Genomic DNA, 23,777 nt, shown 5'->3' with positions numbered 1-23,777 from the left:
GCAGAATACGGAGATACGGAGCTGTCCGAAATTAAGTGCCGCTGCCAGGCGTCTTTCGGCAGAAAGGGAGCTCCGGAGCGCACAGTGACCGGCACAGTGCTCTCTGCGCGAATAGCCGCTTGATCGCATCCAAGAGACGGAGAGCGCGGTACCTTCTAGGATGCAAAGAGTGAAGCCGCACAACACCCGGACTGTGTCCGCAGCTTTCTAACTGCTAGAAGTTCATGGCTTACCACTCGCCTGCCCCTTAAATTCGCATTAGCATTCGAATGCAAGGTATTCTTGGACAACTTTGCTGTGCTTGCTTCTAGTTCTGCCCCAGCCCACCATAGATAACCTTTCTCTTCCCTTTAGTTTCTGAGATGCCGAGAACTCGGGAATTTAGAACACAAGTCCAGGGACGTATACTATGCTGGCACAGTTTCTCCTTGCTAGACAGAGTGGAAAAACATTTTGCTGAGATGCAGAAGATAAGAAATGCAGAATACGGAGATACGGAGCTGTCCGATATTAAGTGCCGCTGCCAGGCGTCCTTCGACAGAAAGGGAGCTCCGGAGCGCACAGTGACCGGCACAGTGCTCTCTGCGCGAATAGGCGCTTGATCGCATCCGAGAGACGGAGGGCGCGGTACCTTCTAGGATGCGAAGAGTGAAGCCGCACAACACCCGGACTGTGTCCGCAGCTTTCTAACTGCTAGAAGTTCATGGCATACCACTCGCCGGCCCCTTAAATTCGCATTAGCATTCGAATGCAAGGTATTCTTGGACAACTTTGCTGTGCTTGCTTCTAGTTCTGCCCCAGCCCACCATAGATAACCTTTCTCTTCCCTTTAGTTTCTGAGATGCCGAGAAGTCGGGAATTTAGAACACAAGTCCGGGGACGTATACTATGCTGGCACCGTTTCTCCTTGCTAGACAGAGTGGAAAAACATTTTGCTGAGATGCAGAAGACAAGAAATGCAGAATACGGAGATACGGAGCAGTCGGAAATTAAGTGCCGCTGCCAGGCGTCTTTCGTCAGAAATAGAGCTCCGGAGCGCACAGTGTCCGGCACAGTGCTCTCTGCGCGAATAGCCGCTTGATCGCATCCGGGAGACGGAGAGCTTGGTACCTTCTAGGATGCGAAGAGTGAAGCCGCACAACACCCGGACTGTGTCCGCAGCTTTCTAACTGCTAGAAGTTCATGGCATACCACTCGCCGGCCCCTTAAATTCGCATTAGCATTCGAATGCAAGGTATTCCTGGGCAACTTTGCTGTGCTTGCTTCTAGTTCTGCCCCAGCACACCATAGATAACCTTTCTGTTCCCTTTAGTTTTTGAGATGCCGAGAACTCGGGAATTTAGAACACAAGTCCGGGGACGTATACTGTGCTGGCACCGTTTCTCCTTGCTAGACAGAGTGGAAAAACATTTTGCTGAGATGCAGAAGACAAGAAATGCAGAATACGGAGATACGGAGCTGTCGGAAATTAAGTGCCGCTGCCAGGCGTCTTTCGGCAGAAAGAGAGCTCCGGAGCGCACAGTGTCCGGCACAGTGCTCTCTGCGCGAATAGCCGCTTGATCGCATCCGGGAGACGGAGAGCGCGGTACCTTCTAGGATGCGAAGAGTGAAGCCGCACAACACCCAGACTGTGTCCGCAGCTTTCTAACTGCTAGAAGTTCATGGCTTACCACTCGCCTGCCCCTTAAATTCGCATTAGCATTCGAATGCAAGGTATTCTTGGACAACTTTGCTGTGCTTGCTGCTAGTTCTGCCCCAGCGCACCATAGATAACCTTTCTCTTCCCTTTAGTTTCTGAGATGCCGAGAACTCGGGAATTTAGAACACAAGTCCAGGGACGTATACTATGCTGGCACAGTTTCTCCTTGCTAGACAGAGTGGAAAAACATTTTGCTGAGATGCAGAAGACAAGAAATGCAGAATACGGAGATACGGATCTGTCCGAAATTAAGTGCCGCTGCCAGGCGTCTTTCGACAGAAAGGGAGCTCCGGAGCGCACAGTGACCGGCACAGTGCTCTCTGCGCGAATAGGCGCTTGATCGCATCCGAGAGACGGAGAGCGCGGTACCTTCTAGGATGCGAAGAGTGAAGCCGCAAAACACCCGGACTGTGTCCGCAGCTTTCTAACTGCTAGAAGTTCATGGCTTACCACTCGCCTGCCCCTTAAATTCGCATTAGCATTCGAATGCAAGGTATTCTTGGACAACTTTGCTGTGCTTGCTTCTAGTTCTGCCCCAGCGCACCATAGAAAACCTTTCTCTTCCCTTTAGTTTCTGAGATGCCGAGAACTCGGGAATTTAGAACACAAGTCCGGGGACGTATACTATGCTGGCACAGTTTCTCCTTGCTAGACAGAGTGGAAAAACATTCTGCTGAGATGCAGAAGACAAGAAATGCAGAATACGGAGATACGGAGCTGTCCGAAATTAAGTGACGCTGCCAGGCGTCTTTCGGCAGAAAGGGAGCTCCGGAGCGCACAGTGACCGGCACAGTGCTCTCTGCGCGAATATCCGCTTGATCGCATCCGAGAGACGGAGAGCGCGGTACCTTCTAGGATGCGAAGAGTGAAGCCGCAAAACACCCGGACTGTGTCCGCAGCTTTCTAACTGCTAGAAGTTCATGGCTTACCACTCGCCTGCCCCTTAAATTCGCATTAGCATTCGAATGCAAGGTATTCTTGGACAACTTTGCTGTGCTTGCTTCTAGTTCTGCCCCAGCGCACCATAGATAACCTTTCTCTTCCCTTTAGTTTCTGAGATGCCGAGAACTCGGGAATTTAGAACACAAGTCCGGGGACGTATACTATGCTGGCACAGTTTCTCCTTTCTAGACAGAGTGGAAAAACATTTTGCTGAGATGCAGAAGATAATAAATGAAGAATACGGAGATACGGAGCTGTCCGAAATTAAGTGCCGCTGCCAGGCGTCTTTCGGCAGAAAGGGAGCTCCGGAGCGCACAGTGACCGGCACAGTGCTCTCTGCGCGAATAGCCGCTTGATCGCATCCAAGAGACGGAGAGCGCGGTACCTTCTAGGATGCAAAGAGTGAAGCCACACAACACCCGGACTGTGTCCGCAGCTTTCTAACTGCTAGAAGTTCATGGCTTACCACTCGCCTGCCCCTTAAATTGGCATTAGCATTCGAATGGAAGGTATTCTTGGACAACTTTGCTGTGCTTGCTTCTAGTTCTGCCCCAGCCCACCATAGATAACCTTTCTCTTCCCTTTAGTTTCTGAGATGCCGAGAACTCGGGAATTTAGAACACAAGTCCAGGGACGTATACTATGCTGTCACAGTTTCTCCTTGCTAGACAGAGTGGAAAAACATTTTGCTGAGATGCAGAAGACAAGAAATGCAGAATACAGAGATACGGAGCTGTCCGAAATTAAGTGCCGCTGCCAGGCGTCTTTCGGCAGAAAGGGAGCTCCGGAGCGCACAGTGACCGGCACAGTGCTCTCTGCGCGAATATCCGCTTGATCGCATCCGAGAGACGGAGAGCGCGGTACCTTCTAGGATGCAAAGAGTGAAGCCGCACAACACCCGGACTGTGTCCGCAGCTTTCTAACTGCTAGAAGTTCATGGCTTACCACTCGCCTGCCCCTTAAATTCGCATTAGCATTCGAATGCAAGGCATTCCTGGACAACTTTGCTGTGCTTGCTTCTAGTTCTGCCCCAGCGCACCATAGATATGCTTTCTCTTCCCTTTAGTTTTTGAGATGCCGAGAACTCAGGAATTTAGAACACAAGTCCGGGGACGTATACTGTGCTGGCACCGTTTCTCCTTGCTAGACAGAGTGGAAAAACATTTTGCTGAGATGCAGAAGACAAGAAATGCAGAATACGGAGATACGGAGCTGTCCGAAATTAAGTGACGCTGCCAGGCGTCTTTCGGCAGAAATAGAGCTCCGGAGCGCACAGTGTCCGGCACAGTGCTCTCTGCGCGAATAGCCGCTTGATCGCATCCGGGAGACGGAGAGCGCGGTACCTTCTAGGATGCGAAGAGTGAAGCCGCACAACACCCGGACTGTGTCCGCAGCTTTCTAACTGCTAGAAGTTCATGGCATACCACTCGCCGGCCCCTTAAATTCGCATTAGCATTCGAATGCAAGGTATTCTTGGACAACTTTGCTGTGCTTGCTTCTAGTTCTGCCCCAGCACACCATAGATAACCTTTCTGTTCCCTTTAGTTTTTGAGATGCCGAGAACTCGGGAATTTAGAACACAAGTCCGGGGACGTATACTGTGCTGGCACCGTTTCTCCTTGCTAGACAGAGTGGAAAAACATTTTGCTGAGATGCAGAAGACAAGAAATGCAGAATACGGAGATACGGAGCTGTCGGAAATTAAGTGCCGCTGCCAGGCGTCTTTCGGCAGAAAGAGAGCTCCGGAGCGCACAGTGTCCGGCACAGTGCTCTCTGCGCGAATAGCCGCTTGATCGCATCCGGGAGACGGAGAGCGCGGTACCTTCTAGGATGCGAAGAGTGAAGCCGCACAACACCCAGACTGTGTCCGCAGCTTTCTAACTGCTAGAAGTTCATGGCTTACCACTCGCCTGCCCCTTAAATTGGCATTAGCATTCGAATGCAAGGTATTCTTGGACAACTTTGCTGTGCTTGCTGCTAGTTCTGCCCCAGCGCACCATAGATAACCTTTCTCTTCCCTTTAGTTTCTGAGATGCCGAGAAGTCGGGAATTTAGAACACAAGTCCGGGGACGTATACTGTGCTGGCACAGTTTCTCCTTGCTAGACAGAGTGGAAAAACATTTTGCTGAGATGCAGAAGATAAGAAATGCAGAATACGGAGATACGGAGCTGTCCGAAATTAAGTGCCGCTGCCAGGCGTCTTTCGGCAGAAAGGGAGCTCCGGAGCGCACAGTGACCGGCACAGTGCTCTCTGCGTGAATAGGCGCTTGATCGCATCCGAGAGACGGAGGGCGCGGTACCTTCTAGGATGCGAAGAGTGAAGCCGCACAACACCCGGACTGTGTCCGCAGCTTTCTAACTGCTAGAGGTTCATGGCATACCACTCGCCGGCCCCTTAAATTCGCATTAGCATTCGAATGCAAGGTATTCTTGGACAACTTTGCTGTGCTTGCTTCTAGTTCTGCCCCAGCACACCATAGATAACCTTTCTGTTCCCTTTAGTTTTTGAGATGCCGAGAACTCGGGAATTTAGAACACAAGTCCGGGGACGTATACTATGCTGGCACAGTTTCTCCTTGCTAGACAGAGTGGAAAAACATTTTGCTGAGATGCAGAAGACAAGAAATGCAGAATACGGAGATACGGAGCTGTCCGAAATTAAGTGACGCTGCCAGGCGTCTTTCGGCAGAAAGGGAGCTCCGGAGCGCACAGTGACCGGCACAGTGCTCTCTGCGCGAATAGGCGCCTGATCGCATCCGAGAAACGGAGAGCGCGGTACCTTCTAGGATGCGAAGAGTGAAGCCGCAAAACACCCGGACTGTGTCCGCAGCTTTCTAACTGCTAGAAGTTCATGGCTTACCACTCGCCTGCCCCTTAAATTCGCATTAGCATTCGAATGCAAGGTATTCTTGGACAACTTTGCTGTGCTTGCTTCTAGTTCTGCCCCAGCGCACCATAGATAACCTTTCTCTTCCCTTTAGTTTCTGAGATGCCGAGAACTCGGGAATTTAGAACACAAGTCCGGGGACGTATACTATGCTGGCACAGTTTCTCCTTGCTAGACAGAGTGGAAAAACATTTTGCTGAGATGCAGAAGACAAGAAATGCAGAATACGGAGATACGGAGCTGTCCGAAATTAAGTGCCGCTGCCAGGCGTCTTTCGGCAGAAAAGGAGCTCCGGAGCGCACAGTGACCGGCACAGTGCTCTCTGCGCGAATAGCCGCTTGATCGCATCCAAGAGACGGAGAGCGCGGTACCTTCTAGGATGCGAAGAGTGAAGCCGCACAACACCCGGACTGTGTCCGCAGCTTTCTAACTGCTAGAAGTTCATGGCTTACCACTCGCCTGCCCCTTAAATTCGCATTAGCATTCGAATGCAAGGTATTCTTGGACAACTTTGCTGTGCTTGCTTCTAGTTCTGCCCCAGCCCACCATAGATAACCTTTCTCTTCCCTTTAGTTTCTGAGATGCCGAGAACTCGGGAATTTAGAACACAAGTCCAGGGACGTATACTATGCTGGCACAGTTTCTCCTTGCTAGACAGAGTGGAAAAACATTTTGCTGAGATGCAGAAGATAAGAAATGCAGAATACGGAGATACGGAGCTGTCCGAAATTAAGTGCCGCTGCCAGGCGTCTTTCGGCAGAAAGGGAGCTCCGGAGCGCACAGTGACCGGCACAGTGCTCTCTGCGCGAATAGGCGCTTGATCGCATCCGAGAGACGGAGAGCGCGGTACCTTCTAGGATGCAAAGAGTGAAGCCGCACAACACCCGGACTGTGTCCGCAGCTTTCTAACTGCTAGAAGTTCATGGCTTACCACTCGCCTGCCCCTTAAATTCGCATTAGCATTCGAATGCAAGGTATTCCTGGACAACTTTGCTGTGCTTGCTTCTAGTTCTGCCCCAGCGCACCATAGATATGCTTTCTCTTCCCTTTAGTTTTTGAGATGCCGAGAACTCAGGAATTTAGAACACAAGTCCGGGGACGTATACTGTGCTGGCACCGTTTCTCCTTGCTAGACAGAGTGGAAAAACATTTTGCTGAGATGCAGAAGACAAGAAATGCAGAATACGGAGATACGGAGCTGTCGGAAATTAAGTGCCGCTGCCAGGCGTCTTTCGTCAGAAATAGAGCTCCGGAGCGCACAGTGTCCGGCACAGTGCTCTCTGCGCGAATAGCCGCTTGATCGCATCCGGGAGACGGAGAGCGCGGTACCTTCTAGGATGCAAAGAGTGAAGCCGCACAACACCCGGACTGTGTCCGCAGCTTTCTAACTGCTAGAAGTTCATGGCATACCACTCGCCGGCCCCTTAAATTCGCATTAGCATTCGAATGCAAGGTATTCTTGGACAACTTTGCTGTGCTTGCTTCTAGTTCTGCCCCAGCACACCATAGATAACCTTTCTGTTCCCTTTAGTTTTTGAGATGCCGAGAACTCGGGAATTTAGAACACAAGTCCGGGGACGTATACTGTGCTGGCACCGTTTCTCCTTGCTAGACAGAGTGGAAAAACATTTTGCTGAGATGCAGAAGACAAGAAATGCAGAATACGGAGATACGGAGCTGTCGGAAATTAAGTGCCGCTGCCAGGCGTCTTTCGTCAGAAATAGAGCTCCGGAGCGCACAGTGTCCGGCACAGTGCTCTCTGCGCGAATAGCCGCTTGATCGCATCCGAGAGACGGAGAGCGCGGTACCTTCTAGGATGCGAAGAGTGAAGCCGCACAACACCCGGACTGTGTCCGCAGCTTTCTAACTGCTAGAAGTTCATGGCTTACCACTTGCCTGCCCCTTAAATTCGCATTAGCATTCGAATGCAAGGTATTCTTGGACAACTTTGCTGTGCTTGCTGCTAGTTCTGCCCCAGCGCACCATAGATAACCTTTCTCTTCCCTTTAGTTTCTGAGATGCCGAGAACTCGGGAATTTAGAACACAAGTCCGGGGACGTATACTATGCTGGCACAGTTTCTCCTTGCTAGACAGAGTGGAAAAACATTTTGCTGAGATGCAGAAGACAAGAAATGCAGAATACGGAGATACGGAGCTGTCGGAAATTAAGTGCCGCTGCCAGGCGTCTTTCGGCAGAAAGGGAGCTCCGGAGCGCACAGTGACCGGCACAGTGCTCTCTGCGCGAATAGCCGCTTGATCGCATCCGAGAGACGGAGAGCGCGGTACCTTCTAGGATGCGAAGAGTGAAGCCGCACAACACCCGGACTGTGTCCGCAGCTTTCTAACTGCTAGAAGTTCATGGCTTACCACTCCCCTGCCCCTTAAATTCGCATTAGCATTCGAATGCAAGGTATTCTTGGACAACTTTGCTGTGCTTGCTGCTAGTTCTGCCCCAGCGCACCATAGATAACCTTTCTCTTCCCTTTAGTTTCTGAGATGCCGAGAACTCGGGAATTTAGAACACAAGTCCAGGGACGTATACTATGCTGGCACAGTTTCTCCTTGCTAGACAGAGTGGAAAAACATTTTGCTGAGATGCAGAAGACAAGAAATGCAGAATACGGAGATACGGAGCTGTCCGAAATTAAGTGCCGCTGCCAGGCGTCTTTCGGCAGAAAGGGAGCTCCGGAGCGCACAGTGACCGGCACAGTGCTCTCTGCGCGAATAGCCGCTTGATCGCATCCAAGAGACGGAGAGCGCGGTACCTTCTAGGATGCAAAGAGTGAAGCCGCACAACACCCGGACTGTGTCCGCAGCTTTCTAACTGCTAGAAGTTCATGGCTTACCACTCGCCTGCCCCTTAAATTCGCATTAGCATTCGAATGCAAGGTATTCTTGGACAACTTTGCTGTGCTTGCTTCTAGTTCTGCCCCAGCCCACCATAGATAACCTTTCTCTTCCCTTTAGTTTCTGAGATGCCGAGAACTCGGGAATTTAGAACACAAGTCCAGGGACGTATACTATGCTGGCACAGTTTCTCCTTGCTAGACAGAGTGGAAAAACATTTTGCTGAGATGCAGAAGATAAGAAATGCAGAATACGGAGATACGGAGCTGTCCGAAATTAAGTGCCGCTGCCAGGCGTCTTTCGGCAGAAAGGGAGCTCCGGAGCGCACAGTGACCGGCACAGTGCTCTCTGCGCGAATAGCCGCTTGATCGCATCCGAGAGACGGAGAGCGCGGTACCTTCTAGGATGCGAAGAGTGAAGTCGCAAAACACCCGGACTGTGTCCGCAGCTTTCTAACTGCTAGAAGTTCATGGCTTACCACTCGCGTGCCCCTTAAATTCGCATTAGCATTCGAATGCAAGGTATTCTTGGACAACTTTGCTGTGCTTGCTTGTAGTTCTGCCCCAGCGCACCATAGAAAACCTTTCTCTTCCCTTTAGTTTCTGAGATGCCGAGAACTCGGGAATTTAGAACACAAGTCCAGGGACGTATACTATGCTGGCACAGTTTCTCCTTGCTAGACAGAGTGGAAAAACATTTTGCTGAGATGCAGAAGACAAGAAATGCAGAATACGGAGATACGGAGCTGTCCGAAATTAAGTGCCGCTGCCAGGCGTCTTTCGGCAGAAAGGGAGCTCCGGAGCGCACAGTGACCGGCACAGTGCTCTCTACGCGAATAGCCGCTTGATCGCATCCAAGAGACGGAGAGCGCGGTACCTTCTAGATTGCAAAGAGTGAAGCCGCACAACACCCGGACTGTGTCCGCAGCTTTCTAACTGCTAGAAGTTCATGGCTTACCACTCGCCTGCCCCTTAAATTCGCATTAGCATTCGAATGCAAGGTATTCTTGGACAACTTTGCTGTGCTTGCTTCTAGTTCTGCCCCAGCCCACCATAGATAACCTTTCTCTTCCCTTTAGTTTCTGAGATGCCGAGAACTCGGGAATTTAGAACACAAGTCCAGGGACGTATACTATGCTGGCACAGTTTCTCCTTGCTAGACAGAGTGGAAAAACATTTTGCTGAGATGCAGAAGATAAGAAATGCAGAATACGGAGATACGGAGCTGTCCGAAATTAAGTGCCGCTGCCAGGCGTCTTTCGGCAGAAAGGGAGCTCCGGAGCGCACAGTGACCGGCACAGTGCTCTCTGCGCGAATATCCGCTTGATCGCATCCGAGAGACGGAGAGCGCGGTACCTTCTAGGATGCAAAGAGTGAAGCCGCACAACACCCGGACTGTGTCCGCAGCTTTCTAACTGCTAGAAGTTCATGGCTTACCACTCGCCTGCCCCTTAAATTCGCATTAGCATTCGAATGCAAGGTATTCCTGGACAACATTGCTGTGCTTGCTTCTAGTTCTGCCCCAGCGCACCATAGATATGCTTTCTCTTCCCTTTAGTTTTTGAGATGCCGAGAACTCAGGAATTTAGAACACAAGTCCGGGGACGTATACTGTGCTGGCACCGTTTCTCCTTGCTAGACAGAGTGGAAAAACATTTTGCTGAGATGCAGAAGACAAGAAATGCAGAATACGGAGATACGGAGCTGTCGGAAATTAAGTGCCGCTGCCAGGCGTCTTTCGTCAGAAATAGAGCTCCGGAGCGCACAGTGTCCGGCACAGTGCTCTCTGCGCGAATAGCCGCTTGATCGCATCCGGGAGACGGAGAGCGCGGTACCTTCTAGGATGCGAAGAGTGAAGCCGCACAACACCCGGACTGTGTCCGCAGCTTTCTAACTGCTAGAAGTTCATGGCATACCACTCGCCGGCCCCTTAAATTCGCATTAGCATTCGAATGCAAGGTATTCTTGGACAACTTTGCTGTGCTTGCTTCTAGTTCTGCCCCAGCACACCATAGATAACCTTTCTGTTCCCTTTAGTTTTTGAGATGCCGAGAACTCGGGAATTTAGAACACAAGTCCGGGGACGTATACTGTGCTGGCACCGTTTCTCCTTGCTAGACAGAGTGGAAAAACATTTTGCTGAGATGCAGAAGACAAGAAATGCAGAATACGGAGATACGGACCTGTCGGAAATTAAGTGCCGCTGCCAGGCGTCTTTCGTCAGAAATAGAGCTCCGGAGCGCACAGTGTCCGGCACAGTGCTCTCTGCGCGAATAGCCGCTTGATCGCATCCGAGAGACGGAGAGCGCGGTACCTTCTAGGATGCGAAGAGTGAAGCCGCACAACACCCAGACTGTGTCCGCAGCTTTCTAACTGCTAGAAGTTCATGGCTTACCACTCGCCTGCCCCTTAAATTCGCATTAGCATTCGAATGCAAGGTATTCTTGGACAACTTTGCTGTGCTTGCTGCTAGTTCTGCCCCAGCGCACCATAGATAACCTTTCTCTTCCCTTTAGTTTCTGAGATGCCGAGAACTCGGGAATTTAGAACACAAGTCCGGGGACGTATACTGTGCTGGCACAGTTTCTCCTTGCTAGACAGAGTGGAAAAACATTTTGCTGAGATGCAGAAGATAAGAAATGCAGAATACGGAGATACGGAGCTGTCCGAAATTAAGTGCCGCTGCCAGGCGTCTTTCGGCAGAAAGGGAGCTCCGGAGCGCACAGTGACCGGCACAGTGCTCTCTGCGCGAATAGGCGCTTGATCGCATCCGAGAGACGGAGGGCGCGGTACCTTCTAGGATGCAAAGAGTGAAGCCGCACAACACCCGGACTGTGTCCGCAGCTTTCTAACTGCTAGAAGTTCATGGCATACCACTCGCCGGCCCCTTAAATTCGCATTAGCATTCGAATGCAAGGTATTCTTGGACAACTTTGCTGTGCTTGCTTCTAGTTCTGCCCCAGCACACCATAGATAACCTTTCTGTTCCCTTTAGTTTTTGAGATGCCGAGAACTCGGGAATTTAGAACACAAGTCCGGGGACGTATACTGTGCTGGCACCGTTTCTCCTTGCTAGACAGAGTGGAAAAACATTTTGCTGAGATGCAGAAGATAAGAAATGCAGAATACGGAGATACGGAGCTGTCCGAAATTAAGTGCCGCTGCCAGGCGTCTTTCGGCAGAAAGGGAGCTCCGGAGCGCACAGTGACCGGCACAGTGCTCTCTGCGCGAATAGGCGCTTGATCGCATCCGAGAGACGGAGAGCGCGGTATCTTCTAGGATGCGAAGAGTGAAGCCGCACAACACCCGGACTGTGTCCGCAGCTTTCTAACTGCTAGAAGTTCATGGCTTACCACACGCTTGCCCCTTAAATTCGCATTAGCATTCGAATGGAAGCTATTCTTGGACAAGTTTGCTGTGCTTCCTTCTAGTTCTGCCCCAGCGCACCATAGATAACCTTTCTCTTCCCTTTAGTTTCGGAGATGCCGAGAACTCGGGAATTTAGAACACAAGTCCGGGGACGTATACTGTGCTGGCACCGTTTCTCCTTGCTAGACAGAGTGGAAAAACATTTTGCTGAGATGTAGAAGACAAGAAATGCAGAATACGGAGATACGGAGCTGTCGGAAATTAAGTGCCGCTGCCAGGCGTCTTTCGGCAGAAAGAGAGCTCCGGAGCGCACAGTGTCCGGCACAGTGCTCTCTGCGCGAATAGCCGCTTGATCGCATCCGGGAGACGGAGAGCGCGGTACCTTCTAGGATGCGAAGAGTGAAGCCGCACAACACCCGGACTGTGTCCGCAGCTTTCTAACTGCTAGAAGTTCATGGCTTACCACTCGCCTGCCCCTTAAATTGGCATTAGCATTCGAATGCAAGGTATTCTTGGACAACTTTGCTGTGGTTGCTGCGAGTTCTGCCCCAGCCCACCATAGATAACCTTTCTCTTCCCTTTAGTTTTTGAGATGCCGAGAACTCAGGAATTTAGAACACAAGTCCGGGGACGTATACTGTGCTGGCACAGTTTCTCCTTGCTAGACAGAGTGGAAAAACATTTTGCTGAGATGCAGAAGATAAGAAATGCAGAATACGGAGATACGGAGCTGTCCGAAATTAAGTGCCGCTGCCAGGCGTCTTTCGGCAGAAAGGGAGCTCCGGAGCGCACAGTGACCGGCACAGTGCTCTCTGCGCGAATAGGCGCTTGATCGCATCCGAGAGACGGAGGGCGCGGTACCTTCTAGGATGCGAAGAGTCAAGCCGCACAACACCAGGACTGTGTCCGCAGCTTTCTAACTGCTAGAAGTTCATGGCTTACCACTCCCCTGCCCCTTAAATTCGCATTAGCATTCGAATGCAAGGTATTCTTGGACAACTTTGCTGTGCTTGCTGCTAGTTCTGCCCCAGCGCACCATAGATAACCTTTCTCTTCCCTTTAGTTTCTGAGATGCCGAGAACTTGGGAATTTAGAACACAAGTCCGGGGACGTATACTATGCTGGCACAGTTTCTCCTTGCTAGACAGAGTGGAAAAATATTTTGCTGAGATGCAGAAGACAAGAAATGCAGAATACGGAGATACGGAGCTGTCCAAAATTAAGTGCCGCTGCCAGGCGTCTTTCGGCAGAAAGAGAGCTCCGGAGCGCACAGTGACCGGCACAGTGCTCTCTGCACGAAGAGGCGCTTGATCGCATCCGAGAGACGGAGGGCGCGGTACCTTCTAGGATGCTAAGAGTGAAGCCGCACAACACCCGGACTGTGTCCGCAGCTTTCTAACTGCTAGAAGTTCATGGCTTACCACTCGCCTGCCCCTTAAATTCGCATTAGCATTCGAATGGAAGCTATTCTTGGACAAGTTTGCTGTGCTTCCTTCTAGTTCTGCCCCAGCCCACCATAGATAACCTTTCTCTTCCCTTTAGTTTCTGAGATGCCGAGAACTTGGGAATTTAGAACACAAGTCCAGGGACGTATACTATGCTGGCACAGTATCTCCTTGCTAGACAGAGTGGAAAAACATTTTGCTGAGATGCAGAAGGCAAGAAATGCAGAATACGGAGATACGGAGCTGTCCGAAATTAAGTGCCGCTGCGAGGCGTCTTTCGGCAGAAAGAGAGCTCCGGAGCGCACAGTGACCGGGCCAGTGCTCTCTGCGCGAATAGGCGCCTGATCGCATCTGAGAGACGGAGAGCGCGGTACCTTCTAGGATGCGAAGAGTGAAGCCGCACAACACCCGGACTGTGTCCGCAGCTTTCTAACTGCTAGAAGTTCATGGCTTACCACTCGCCTGCCCCATAAATTCGCATTAGCATTCGTATGCAAGGTATTCTTGGACAACTTTGCTGTGCTTCCTTCTAGTTCTGCCCCAGCGCACCATAGATAACCTTTCTCTTCCCTTTAGTTTCTGAGATGCCGAGAACTCGGGAATTTAGAACACAAGTCCGGGGACGTATACTATGCTGGCACAGTATCTCCTTGCTAGACAGAGTGGAAAAACATTTTGCTGAGATGCAGAAGACAAGAAATGCAGAATACGGAGATATGGAGCTGTCCGAAATTAAGTGCCGCTGCGAGGCGTCATTCGGCAGAAAGAGAGCTCCGGAGCGCAGTGACCGGCACAGTGCTCTCTGCGCGAATAGGCGCTTGATCGCATCCGAGAGACGGAGAGCGCGGCACCTTCTAGGATGCGAAGACTGAAGCCACACAACACCCGGACTGTGTCCGCAGCTTTCTAACTGCTAGAAGTTCATGGCATACCACTCGCCGGCCCCTTAAATTCGCATTAGCATTCGAATGCAAGGTATTCTTGGACAACTTTGCTGTGCTTGCTGCTAGTTCTGCCCCAGCGCACCATAGATAACCTTTCTCTTCCCTTTAGTTTCTGAGATGCCGAGAACTCGGGAATTTAGAACACAAGTCCAGGGACGTATACTATGCTGGCACAGTTTCTCCTTGCTAGACAGAGTGGAAAAACATTTTGCTGAGATGCAGAAGACAAGAAATGCAGAATACGGAGATACGGAGCTGTCCGAAATTAAGTGCCGCTGCCAGGCGTCTTTCGGCAGAAAGGGAGCTCCGGAGCGCACAGTGACCGGCACAGTGCTCTCTGCGCGAATAGCCGCTTGATCGCATCCAAGAGACGGAGAGCGCGGTACCTTCTAGGATGCAAAGAGTGAAGCCGCACAACACCCGGACTGTGTCCGCAGCTTTCTAACTGCTAGAAGTTCATGGCTTACCACTCGCCTGCCCCTTAAATTCGCATTAGCATTCGAATGCAAGGTATTCTTGGACAACTTTGCTGTGCTTGCTTCTAGTTCTGCCCCAGCCCACCATAGATAACCTTTCTCTTCCCTTTAGTTTCTGAGATGCCGAGAACTCGGGAATTTAGAACACAAGTCCAGGGACGTATACTATGCTGGCACAGTTTCTCCTTGCTAGACAGAGTGGAAAAACATTTTGCTGAGATGCAGAAGATAAGAAATGCAGAATACGGAGATACGGAGCTGTCCGAAATTAAGTGCCGCTGCCAGGCGTCTTTCGGCAGAAAGGGAGCTCCGGAGCGCACAGTGACCGGCACAGTGCTCTCTGCGCGAATATCCGCTTGATCGCATCCGAGAGACGGAGAGCGCGGTACCTTCTAGGATGCAAAGAGTGAAGCCGCACAACACCCGGACTGTGTCCGCAGCTTTCTAACTGCTAGAAGTTCATGGCTTACCACTCGCCTGCCCCTTAAATTCGCATTAGCATTCGAATGCAAGGTATTCCTGGACAACTTTGCTGTGCTTGCTTCTAGTTCTGCCCCAGCGCACCATAGATATGCTTTCTCTTCCCTTTAGTTTTTGAGATGCCGAGAACTCAGGAATTTAGAACACAAGTCCGGGGACGTATACTGTGCTGGCACCGTTTCTCCTTGCTAGACAGAGTGGAAAAACATTTTGCTGAGATGCAGAAGACAAGAAATGCAGAATACGGAGATACGGAGCTGTCGGAAATTAAGTGCCGCTGCCAGGCGTCTTTCGTCAGAAATAGAGCTCCGGAGCGCACAGTGTCCGGCCCAGTGCTCTCTGCGCGAATAGCCGCTTGATCGCATCCGGGAGACGGAGAGCGCGGTACCTTCTAGATTGCAAAGAGTGAAGCCGCACAACACCCGGACTGTGTCCGCAGCTTTCTAACTGCTAGAAGTTCATGGCTTACCACTCGCCTGCCCCTTAAATTCGCATTAGCATTCGAATGCAAGGTATTCTTGGACAACTTTGCTGTGCTTGCTTCTAGTTCTGCCCCAGCCCACCATAGATAACCTTTCTCTTCCCTTTAGTTTCTGAGATGCCGAGAACTCGGGAATTTAGAACACAAGTCCAGGGACGTATACTATGCTGGCACAGTTTCTCCTTGCTAGACAGAGTGGAAAAACATTTTGCTGAGATGCAGAAGATAAGAAATGCAGAATACGGAGATACGGAGCTGTCCGAAATTAAGTGCCGCTGCCAGGCGTCTTTCGGCAGAAAGGGAGCTCCGGAGCGCACAGTGACCGGCACAGTGCTCTCTGCGCGAATATCCGCTTGATCGCATCCGAGAGACGGAGAGCGCGGTACCTTCTAGGATGCAAAGAGTGAAGCCGCACAACACCCGGACTGTGTCCGCAGCTTTCTAACTGCTAGAAGTTCATGGCTTACCACTCGCCTGCCCCTTAAATTCGCATTAGCATTCGAATGCAAGGTATTCTTGGACAACTTTGCTGTGCTTGCTTCTAGTTCTGCCCCAGCCCACCATAGATAACCTTTCTCTTCCCTTTAGTTTCTGAGATGCCGAGAACTCGGGAATTTAGAACACAAGTCCAGGGACGTATACTATGCTGGCACAGTTTCTCCTTGCTAGACAGAGTGGAAAAACATTTTGCTGAGATGCAGAAGATAAGAAATGCAGAATACGGAGATACGGAGCTGTCCGAAATTAAGTGCCGCTGCCAGGCATCTTTCGGCAGAAAGGGAGCTCCGGAGCGCACAGTGACCGGCACAGTGCTCTCTGCGCGAATATCCGCTTGATCGCATCCGAGAGACGGAGAGCGCGGTACCTTCTAGGATGCAAAGAGTGAAGCCGCACAACACCCGGACTGTGTCCGCAGCTTTCTAACTGCTAGAAGTTCATGGCTTACCACTCGCCTGCCCCTTAAATTCGCATTAGCATTCGAATGCAAGGTATTCCTGGACAACATTGCTGTGCTTGCTTCTAGTTCTGCCCCAGCGCACCATAGATATGCTTTCTCTCCCCTTTAGTTTTTGAGATGCCGAGAACTCAGGAATTTAGAACACAAGTCCGGGGACGTATACTGTGCTGGCACCGTTTCTCCTTGCTAGACAGAGTGGAAAAACATTTTGCTGAGATGCAGAAGACAAGAAATGCAGAATACGGAGATACGGAGCTGTCGGAAATTAAGTGCCGCTGCCAGGCGTCTTTCGTCAGAAATAGAGCTCCGGAGCGCACAGTGTCCGGCACAGTGCTCTCTGCGCGAATAGCCGCTTGATCGCATCCGGGAGACGGAGAGCGCGGTACCTTCTAGGATGCGAAGAGTGAAGCCGCACAACACCCGGACTGTGTCCGCAGCTTTCTAACTGCTAGAAGTTCATGGCATACCACTCGCCGGCCCCTTAAATTCGCATTAGCATTCGAATGCAAGGTATTCTTGGACAACTTTGCTGTGCTTGCTTCTAGTTCTGCCCCAGCACACCATAGATAACCTTTCTGTTCCCTTTAGTTTTTGAGATGCCGAGAACTCGGGAATTTAGAACACAAGTCCGGGGACGTATACTGTGCTGGCACCGTTTCTCCTTGCTAGACAGAGTGGAAAAACATTTTGCTGAGATGCAGAAGACAAGAAATGCAGAATACGGAGATACGGAGCTGTCGGAAATTAAGTGCCGCTGCCAGGCGTCTTTCGTCAGAAATAGAGCTCCGGAGCGCACAGTGTCCGGCACAGTGCTCTCTGCGCGAATAGCCGCTTGATCGCATCCGAGAGACGGAGAGCGCGGTACCTTCTAGGATGCGAAGAGTGAAGCCGCACAACACCCAGACTGTGTCCGCAGCTTTCTAACTGCTAGAAGTTCATGGCTTACCACTCGCCTGCCCCTTAAATTCGCATTAGCATTCGAATGCAAGGTATTCTTGGACAACTTTGCTGTGCTTGCTGCTAGTTCTGCCCCAGCGCACCATAGATAACCTTTCTCTTCCCTTTAGTTTCTGAGATGCCGAGAACTCGGGAATTTAGAACACAAGTCCGGGGACGTATACTGTGCTGGCACAGTTTCTCCTTGCTAGACAGAGTGGAAAAACATTTTGCTGAGATGCAGAAGATAAGAAATGCAGAATACGGAGATACGGAGCTGTCCGAAATTAAGTGCCGCTGCCAGGCGTCTTTCGGCAGAAAGGGAGCTCCGGAGCGCACAGTGACCGGCACAGTGCTCTCTGCGCGAATAGGCGCTTGATCGCATCCGAGAGACGGAGGGCGCGGTACCTTCTAGGATGCAAAGAGTGAAGCCGCACAACACCCGGACTGTGTCCGCAGCTTTCTAACTGCTAGAAGTTCATGGCATACCACTCGCCGGCCCCTTAAATTCGCATTAGCATTCGAATGCAAGGTATTCTTGGACAACTTTGCTGTGCTTGCTTCTAGTTCTGCCCCAGCACACCATAGATAACCTTTCTGTTCCCTTTAGTTTTTGAGATGCCGAGAACTCGGGAATTTAGAACACAAGTCCGGGGACGTATACTGTGCTGGCACCGTTTCTCCTTGCTAGACAGAGTGGAAAAACATTTTGCTGAGATGCAGAAGACAAGAAATGCAGAATACGGAGATACGGAGCTGTCGGAAATTAAGTGCCGCTGCCAGGCGTCTTTCGGCAGAAAGAGAGCTCCGGAGCGCACAGTGTCCGGCACAGTGCTCTCTGCGCGAATAGCCGCTTGATCGCATCCGGGAGACGGAGAGCGCGGTACCTTCTAGGATGCGAAGAGTGAAGCCGCACAACACCCAGACTGTGTCCGCAGCTTTCTAACTGCTAGAAGTTCATGGCTTACCACTCGCCTGCCCCTTAAATTGGCATTAGCATTCGAATGCAAGGTATTCTTGGACAACTTTGCTGTGCTTGCTGCTAGTTCTGCCCCAGCCCACCATAGATAACCTTTCTCTTCCCTTTAGTTTTTGAGATGCCGAGAACTCAGGAATTTAGAACACAAGTCCGGGGACGTATACTGTGCTGGCACAGTTTCTCCTTGCTAGACAGAGTGGAAAAACATTTTGCTGAGATGCAGAAGATAAGAAATGCAGAATACGGAGATACGGAGCTGTCCGAAATTAAGTGCCGCTGCCAGGCGTCTTTCGGCAGAAAGGGAGCTCCGGAGCGCACAGTGACCGGCACAGTGCTCTCTGCGCGAATAGGCGCTTGATCGCATCCGAGAGACGGAGAGCGCGGTATCTTCTAGGATGCGAAGAGTGAAGCCGCACAACACCCGGACTGTGTCCGCAGCTTTCTAACTGCTAGAAGTTCATGGCTTACCACTCGCTTGCCCCTTAAATTCGCATTAGCATTCGAATGGAAGCTATTCTTGGACAAGTTTGCTGTGCTTCCTTCTAGTTCTGCCCCAGCGCACCATAGATAACCTTTCTCTTCCCTTTAGTTTCGGAGATGCCGAGAACTCGGGAATTTAGAACACAAGTCCGGGGACGTATACTGTGCTGGCACCGTTTCTCCTTGCTAGACAGAGTGGAAAAACATTTTGCTGAGATGTAGAAGACAAGAAATGCAGAATACGGAGATACGGAGCTGTCGGAAATTAAGTGCCGCTGCCAGGCGTCTTTCGGCAGAAAGAGAGCTCCGGAGCGCACAGTGTCCGGCACAGTGCTCTCTGCGCGAATAGCCGCTTGATCGCATCCGGGAGACGGAGAGCGCGGTACCTTCTAGGATGCGAAGAGTGAAGCCGCACAACACCCGGACTGTGTCCGCAGCTTTCTAACTGCTAGAAGTTCATGGCTTACCACTCGCCTGCCCCTTAAATTGGCATTAGCATTCGAATGCAAGGTATTCTTGGACAACTTTGCTGTGCTTGCTGCGAGTTCTGCCCCAGCCCACCATAGATAACCTTTCTCTTCCCTTTAGTTTTTGAGATGCCGAGAACTCAGGAATTTAGAACACAAGTCCGGGGACGTATACTGTGCTGGCACAGTTTCTCCTTGCTAGACAGAGTGGAAAAACATTTTGCTGAGATGCAGAAGATAAGAAATGCAGAATACGGAGATACGGAGCTGTCCGAAATTAAGTGCCGCTGCCAGGCGTCTTTCGGCAGAAAGGGAGCTCCGGAGCGCACAGTGACCGGCACAGTGCTCTCTGCGCGAATAGGCGCTTGATCGCATCCGAGAGACGGAGGGCGCGGTACCTTCTAGGATGCGAAGAGTCAAGCCGCACAACACCAGGACTGTGTCCGCAGCTTTCTAACTGCTAGAAGTTCATGGCTTACCACTCCCCTGCCCCTTAAATTCGCATTAGCATTCGAATGCAAGGTATTCTTGGACAACTTTGCTGTGCTTGCTGCTAGTTCTGCCCCAGCGCACCATAGATAACCTTTCTCTTCCCTTTAGTTTCTGAGATGCCGAGAACTTGGGAATTTAGAACACAAGTCCGGGGACGTATACTATGCTGGCACAGTTTCTCCTTGCTAGACAGAGTGGAAAAATATTTTGCTGAGATGCAGAAGACAAGAAATGCAGAATACGGAGATACGGAGCTGTCCAAAATTAAGTGCCGCTGCCAGGCGTCTTTCGGCAGAAAGAGAGCTCCGGAGCGCACAGTGACCGGCACAGTGCTCTCTGCACGAAGAGGCGCTTGATCGCATCCGAGAGACGGAGGGCGCGGTACCTTCTAGGATGCTAAGAGTGAAGCCGCACAACACCCGGACTGTGTCCGCAGCTTTCTAACTGCTAGAAGTTCATGGCTTACCACTCGCCTGCCCCTTAAATTCGCATTAGCATTCGAATGGAAGCTATTCTTGGACAAGTTTGCTGTGCTTCCTTCTAGTTCTGCCCCAGCCCACCATAGATAACCTTTCTCTTCCCTTTAGTTTCTGAGATGCCGAGAACTTGGGAATTTAGAACACAAGTCCAGGGACGTATACTATGCTGGCACAGTATCTCCTTGCTAGACAGAGTGGAAAAACATTTTGCTGAGATGCAGAAGGCAAGAAATGCAGAATACGGAGATACGGAGCTGTCCGAAATTAAGTGCCGCTGCGAGGCGTCTTTCGGCAGAAAGAGAGCTCCGGAGCGCACAGTGACCGGGCCAGTGCTCTCTGCGCGAATAGGCGCCTGATCGCATCTGAGAGACGGAGAGCGCGGTACCTTCTAGGATGCGAAGAGTGAAGCCGCACAACACCCGGACTGTGTCCGCAGCTTTCTAACTGCTAGAAGTTCATGGCTTACCACTCGCCTGCCCCATAAATTCGCATTAGCATTCGTATGCAAGGTATTCTTGGACAACTTTGCTGTGCTTCCTTCTAGTTCTGCCCCAGCGCACCATAGATAACCTTTCTCTTCCCTTTAGTTTCTGAGATGCCGAGAACTCGGGAATTTAGAACACAAGTCCGGGGACGTATACTGTGCTGGCACCGTTTCTCCTTGCTAGACAGAGTGGAAAAACATTTTGCTGAGATGCAGAAGACAAGAAATGCAGAATACGGAGATACGGAGCTGTCGGAAATTAAGTGCCGCTGCCAGGCGTCTTTCGGCAGAAAGGGAGCTCCGGAGCGCACAGTGACCGGCACAGTGCTCTCTGCGCGAATAGCCGCTTGATCGCATCCGAGAGACGGAGAGCGCGGTACCTTCTAGGATGCGAAGAGTGAAGCCGCACAACACCCGGACTGTGTCCGCAGCTTTCTAACTGCTAGAAGTTCATGGCTTACCACTCCCCTGCCCCTTAAATTCGCATTAGCATTCGAATGCAAGGTATTCTTGGACAACTTTGCTGTGCTTGCTGCTAGTTCTGCCCCAGCGCACCATAGATAACCTTTCTCTTCCCTTTAGTTTCTGAGATGCCGAGAACTCGGGAATTTAGAACACAAGTCCAGGGACGTATACTATGCTGGCACAGTTTCTCCTTGCTAGACAGAGTGGAAAAACATTTTGCTGAGATGCAGAAGACAAGAAATGCAGAATACGGAGATACGGAGCTGTCCGAAATTAAGTGCCGCTGCCAGGCGTCTTTCGGCAGAAAGGGAGCTCCGGAGCGCACAGTGACCGGCACAGTGCTCTCTGCGCGAATAGCCGCTTGATCGCATCCAAGAGACGGAGAGCGCGGTACCTTCTAGGATGCAAAGAGTGAAGCCGCACAACACCCGGACTGTGTCCGCAGCTTTCTAACTGCTAGAAGTTCATGGCTTACCACTCGCCTGCCCCTTAAATTCGCATTAGCATTCGAATGCAAGGTATTCTTGGACAACTTTGCTGTGCTTGCTTCTAGTTCTGCCCCAGCCCACCATAGATAACCTTTCTCTTCCCTTTAGTTTCTGAGATGCCGAGAACTCGGGAATTTAGAACACAAGTCCAGGGACGTATACTATGCTGGCACAGTTTCTCCTTGCTAGACAGAGTGGAAAAACATTTTGCTGAGATGCAGAAGACAAGAAATGCAGAATACGGAGATACGGAGCTGTCGGAAATTAAGTGCCGCTGCCAGGCGTCTTTCGTCAGAAATAGAGCTCCGGAGCGCACAGTGTCCGGCCCAGTGCTCTCTGCGCGAATAGCCGCTTGATCGCATCCGGGAGACGGAGAGCGCGGTACCTTCTAGGATGCGAAGAGTGAAGCCGCACAACACCCGGACTGTGTCCGCAGCTTTCTAACTGCTAGAAGTTCATGGCATACCACTCGCCGGCCCCTTAAATTCGCATTAGCATTCGAATGCAAGGTATTCTTGGACAACTTTGCTGTGCTTGCTTCTAGTTCTGCCCCAGCACACCATAGATAACCTTTCTGTTCCCTTTAGTTTTTGAGATGCCGAGAACTCGGGAATTTAGAACACAAGTCCGGGGACGTATACTGTGCTGGCACCGTTTCTCCTTGCTAGACAGAGTGGAAAAACATTTTGCTGAGATGCAGAAGACAAGAAATGCAGAATACGGAGATACGGACCTGTCGGAAATTAAGTGCCGCTGCCAGGCGTCTTTCGTCAGAAATAGAGCTCCGGAGCGCACAGTGTCCGGCACAATGCTCTCTGCGGGAATAGCCGCTTGATCGCATCCGAGAGACGGAGAGCGCGGTACCTTCTAGGATGCGAAGAGTGAAGCCGCACAACACCCAGACTGTGTCCGCAGCTTTCTAACTGCTAGAAGTTCATGGCTTACCACTCGCCTGCCCCTTAAATTCGCATTAGCATTCGAATGCAAGGTATTCTTGGACAACTTTGCTGTGCTTGCTGCTAGTTCTGCCCCAGCGCACCATAGATAACCTTTCTCTTCCCTTTAGTTTCTGAGATGCCGAGAACTCGGGAATTTAGAACACAAGTCCGGGGACGTATACTGTGCTGGCACAGTTTCTCCTTGCTAGACAGAGTGGAAAAACATTTTGCTGAGATGCAGAAGATAAGAAATGCAGAATACGGAGATACGGAGCTGTCCGAAATTAAGTGCCGCTGCCAGGCGTCTTTCGGCAGAAAGGGAGCTCCGGAGCGCACAGTGACCGGCACAGTGCTCTCTGCGCGAATAGGCGCTTGATCGCATCCGAGAGACGGAGGGCGCGGTACCTTCTAGGATGCAAAGAGTGAAGCCGCACAACACCCGGACTGTGTCCGCAGCTTTCTAACTGCTAGAAGTTCATGGCATACCACTCGCCGGCCCCTTAAATTCGCATTAGCATTCGAATGCAAGGTATTCTTGGACAACTTTGCTGTGCTTGCTGCTAGTTCTGCCCCAGCCCACCATAGATAACCTTTCTCTTCCCTTTAGTTTTTGAGATGCCGAGAACTCAGGAATTTAGAACACATGTCCGGGGACGTATACTGTGCTGGCACAGCTTCTCCTTGCTAGACAGAGTGGAAAAACATTTTGCCGAGATGCAGAAGACAAGAAATGCAGAATACGGAGATACGGAGCTGTCCGAAATTAAGTGCCGCTGCCAGGCGTCTTTCGTCAGAAATAGAGCTCCGGAGCGCAGTGTCCGGCACAGTGCTCTCTGCGCGAAGACCTGCTTGATCGCATCCGAGAGACGGAGAGCGCGGTACCTTCTAGGATGCGAAGAGTGAAGCCGCACAACACCCGGACTGTGTCCGCAGCTTTCTAACTGCTAGAGGTTCATGGCTTACCACTCGCCTGCCCCATAAATTCGCATTAGCATTCGTATGCAAGGTATTCTTGGACAACTTTGCTGTGCTTCCTTCTA

Source organism: Passer domesticus, chromosome W, assembly GCF_036417665.1.
Source record: "Passer domesticus isolate bPasDom1 chromosome W, bPasDom1.hap1, whole genome shotgun sequence".
Classification (NCBI taxonomy): Eukaryota; Metazoa; Chordata; class Aves; order Passeriformes; family Passeridae; genus Passer; species Passer domesticus.
This window is presented reverse-complemented; position numbering follows the sequence as displayed.